Source organism: Plasmodium cynomolgi, chromosome 7 (genome assembly GCF_000321355.1).
Source record: "Plasmodium cynomolgi strain B DNA, chromosome 7, whole genome shotgun sequence".
Taxonomy (NCBI): domain Eukaryota; phylum Apicomplexa; class Aconoidasida; order Haemosporida; family Plasmodiidae; genus Plasmodium; species Plasmodium cynomolgi.
In genome coordinates this window covers 1,416,102-1,421,092 of record NC_020400.1, presented here as the reverse complement: position 1 = coordinate 1,421,092, position 4,991 = coordinate 1,416,102, and positions in this window count along the sequence as shown.

The window sequence follows — 4,991 nt, the reverse complement described above, 5'->3', positions numbered from 1 at the left end:
TTTTTTTTCTCACTCTTTCTCCTTTTCACTTGGTAAAAATTAGCTTAACTTTGCACCACTCCTGCGTTAAAGTGAAATTATATTTTTTCCAACCACCCTCCGCGGGATACGATTTTTTTCAAGTGCAACTGGGGCCCCTGCGCGAGAAAAGTTGGCCCATTCACCATGTTCGCTCTGTTCACCATTTTTGATTTAGCAGTGAAAGAGAAAACACCACGTTGGAAGGGAGTGATCCAAATGAGCAGCAGGGTCGGACCAAATGAGGAACAACGCTTTCACCTCGCAATATAGACACACACACACGTACTTACGTACGTACGCAGTTATTAGTTCAATCGTGTCACTTGTGGTTGTTAACCTTGCCCTCTGTGTGCACCCATCTTCATCCCGCTACAAATTCGCAAGTTAAAGAAAACGTCCGAATGCGCGATTTGGATGACCGCTCGGACGAACCGATCATGTGAACGTGCCCACGCAGGGTTGGCAACTCCCGAACTGCAGAGCAAGCGCCAAAACGGTATGTCACCGGGGAGGTGCTAATTAGAGTAAATCTTAAAAGGGGAACTTAAAATGGATGATGTTAAAAAAAGAGGGTGGAGTAACCTGCGGACGTGAAAACGAGGAACTCACGCAAAAGTGGCTGTTCGATGGGGCAGCCGCGACGCTAAGCACACTGCTCATCTTGCCACGGCGCGGATAAAGAAGTGACCAGTACTTCCATATATGGAAAAAAATATCGCACGTGCTATGTGGGCAGAGTTACCCAAAGCGCTTAAACACACCCAATTACTCGTCTTAACAGGAAAAAATTGAGCGCGTCGCTCTCCGCCCCCCTTGTTCTTACACGTCCACCTGCCCGCCAGATTGGACCAGTCAATGTGGGTGTTAACCCAGTCGCATATCAAACGTAAGCACGCATGTATTCTCTGATGTGTGTACTTAGGACGTGCGACCAACGAAAAGGCCCCCTGCTCTATACCATGTTTACAACACCTCGTTACCACACCGCACATGTTCCAAAAAAAAAAATAAAATATATGCACAGATTACACACCAACCTATTTAGGAATGCATAAGTTCAACTGTAGTTATTAATCCATCCATTACGATTTCGCCCAATTTTTATGGATTTTTTTTTTTCCTTCACCCATTTGAAAAGTACATCTCATTAGTAGAGCTTATCTCACTCGCCGTATTTTCGACACAAAAAAGATATTTTCCCTTCTGTACATTGCTCACATTAAATGCTCTTTCTAACTGTGGGCCGGAAAAAAAATCACGCGCTCAGCTGAAATGGTACATTCGCAGATTATCCTTTTGACCAACCCACCAGCTGACCACCACGCAGCGTGGGTTTATCCCCCTTAGGCCTACCCACCAATGGCAAATTACCACACGTTGCACATTTAACGAAACGTACGCAGACCATTATGCGAAGCGGCACACAAATGCGTCCCAAAACAAACTGTTCCCTTGTCCCCTCTTGAAGTGTGGAAGGGCAACTTTGTACAACTAGCTAAAAAGGGGAAAAAAAAAAATTTCAAAATTACCTTGCTGGTCATACTTTTTCTTTAGCTAGCCATACAAAAAGGCAACTTTTTTTTTTTTTTTTTTCTCCTATTTGAATATGGCTATCAATTTTGACTTTGCTCCGCGTGCAAATCGATCCATTCGCTATTTTGGCACCCCCCGCATGTATTCCTCATTTTTCACCACAATTCGTTCGTACTATTGTACACATGAACCTTATTTATTTATTTATTTATTTTTTTTTTTTGAACATCCATTTGGGCGTATAATTTGACATGCATGCAGGCATGCTACTATTAAAAGTGCATAATGTATGTGACGCGTGTGGTGCATGCGTGAGTGCCTTTCAGCCAGACCTTCACAAAAGCAGTAACAGGGAGCGCAAGCATGTGTATATATGTGAGAATTAATAAGCACATGCGCGTACACTTGTGCATGCAAATTCGGCTGCCTCGGCGGCGCGTGGATGACCCATTTGTTGATAACGAAGTTGTCTCTGCGGATGTAGCTTATAAAGATAGCAGCGCAGAAGCACGCCACCAGCATCATTCTCGCGTGAGCATCAATCTCCTCAGTGGAGCACAAACAACTGTGTATTTTTATTCATAAGAATAAACGTCCCATGCCTCTAAAATGTATGATGCACATACTGGTATGTTTTCCAATGGGCATCGGTCACTAAGTTGCTGCGCATCTTTTTTTCAAGGTGCTTATGTACCCATGCACTTTGGTGTAGGCTCCCCTACGCATGCACCCCTTGCACGTATATCCACAAGAGCACCTCGAACTAGTGCGTCGTCAGGCATATACACTATGGAGACCCCGCTTAACATATCAATCCTGTATGTGCACCCTTCCACAGGGACGGCTTTCTCTGCGTTCTTCTCAACATCTGCATAGTTGCATGCGCACGCTGAGCTAAGCACCTATCAAGGGGAGCACTTCGCACACGCGCGCTTGCTTCTCCCCCACAAGGCGTCTATTCTGACAATCTGTCGAATGGCCCCAATGAGCAGATAACAAAATGAATGTAGAAAAACACAATCCATTGTTGATTGTACTTATCATGAGAGTGTCACAACAGTGGTGAATACCTTGGAGGAATTTACATCGGATCGATTAAAAGCTACACGCAGGAAGGAAAACTTGGCTAGATGGGAATAAACAACTCTGCACGGTTTTGCACAACGTTGAGGGAGGTGATCCAGACTTAACAGCACACGGGAAGCTGCCCGTAATGATTCGAGATACCCACCTGGGTAAGTAAAAATAAGTGTGGCATCTCCATCGCCCCGTTTTTCTTCATAAGGTGAAGTACACACAAATGTACGTTCACCGCATGAACAAATGGGCACACCGTTTGAATACACCATCCTGAGGAGGGGAGGAAGAAAACCCTACTCTTAGCATTTTTGCCTACCGGGAAGAAAGAAAACATACACCACAGGGCTAAATCGAAATGATAATGTTAATCCCCTCTTTATAAAAAAAAAAAAAACAGCCATTTCAGTAAAGGAACAATTCGTAGTAAAATGGAAAGTACAAACTGTTAATAATACTATCTGCCAAAGTGACTTTCTTTCATTTCTTTCGAATTTCTTTCCCCATTATGATTATAGTAAAAAATAACACCAACTGTTCGCAAGAGGATGAGGAGATACAAAAGGAGCTATTTGTGCAAACTCGAAAGGGACTCTCCTAAATGGGAATTTACATGTTAGAATGACCATTTAATCAGATGCAGTTTCATCAAATAATGGTATGAGAAGAAATATTTATGCACTTAATAATCTCCTTCGATTTCCCCTTTTGGCATTCCATTTGCATTCCTTTATGTACATTGGGCAGCTTTTCCGTTTTAGTGGCACTACTTTAGCATGCTCGGTTTTTTCGACATTTTAAGAAAAGAATCCCCTAATCTGAGGAAGTCAAGCAAAATGGAAAATTGAGGAACCGCCAAATTGAGCGACTACCCAAATGGGGAACGATTTGTCTCACAAATAAGGGTGCCCCGAGATGTGCTACAAATAAAACACTAACGGCACTAACGACATTAACGACACTAACGGCACTAACGACACTAACGATACTAGCGATATTAACAACAGTAGCAATCGTATCAATCGTAGCAATGTTAACACGAGTACAAACGGGAAAACTTGATCCAATTAAAAATTTCCAAGTGCAAGCCGCCCCATTCAGCGACACTTCATGCCATATTGCACCCCACCCCCCGCTAACTCAACTTAGGAGCGCACATAAAGCACTCGTTTACCCCTATTGCAATACCAAAGTTAATGCACCCCATAAAAAAAAAAAAAATTATCACGACCCCGTTTGAAAAAAATAGCACAATTTGTATAATACTGCGCATTCGGTATCTTATTCAGAAAATGTGTCTTAAGAAATACGAAATAAGTTCATAGAGTCGTTTAATGACTCCAAAGAAATGCACCCCTTCTGTGAATGATTTACTAATTGTCGACAAGAAAGCACCCCTTTCCACTTTGTGCACAGGGGTATTTATGTATATAGGAGGTGGGGGGACATCATTTCCCTATAGGGGAAAAAAAAAATAGCTCAATCAAACTACGTCCTGTACGAATAATGCGCAAAAAAAACAAAAAAAAAGAACATGCGCAAGGTGACTAGCCCGCGTGGTGTGTAGAAATGGATACACTGCACGATTCAGCGGAACGCACAAAGGGGTTCCTTAGCATCGCGATACGAGATGCCCTTTACCAGAATCATTTTTTTTTTTTTTTTTTTTTACAAATAATTTAACTAACACATTTCATCTTATATTAACATATCACATGCTTAAGACACTCCCCGTTTGTCTAGATTTATTCCAAGACGTGGATCCCTTTTACATAATAGTGAGCATTCCCTACTTGGTTTATTTTTCCGTTTCTGTGTGCAGTGTACCCTTAAGGGGCACTTATCATAATTTAAATGATAATTCTGATATATTTTTTTTTTTTTTCCTTTCTTTCTTCGGTGCATATAATAACAAAGCTAAGAATCTAAAAGTGCACTCATGTGTACCTAGAAGTGTTGCTTTATAGAATATGGGAATTCCATTTTGGTGCCTGCACCAATCCGACTATATGATTTCACTCTACTTAATCGTGCCTCCTCTTTAATCATCATTAGTTTTGTGGTGGACGAATAGCGCATTTCTTGGTCATTTTTTCGTGTGTTAAGTATGTACGATAAAGCTTCTTCTGCGTTGGTCCACTTGTGGAGAAAAAAAAAAAAAGGCGTCCCTTTAAACGATGCACAATGATAGCACCGGCGGTGATACAGTTTCACGTACATGGTATTGCAACTCCTGTGCTTAGTCGAAATTCGCGAAAAGTGCAGGAACCTGTGTAAAGATGGAAAAAGTGGAAAAAGTGGAAAAAGTGGAAAAAGTGAAAAAAGTGGAAAAAGTGAAAAAAGTGGTAAAAGNNGAAAAA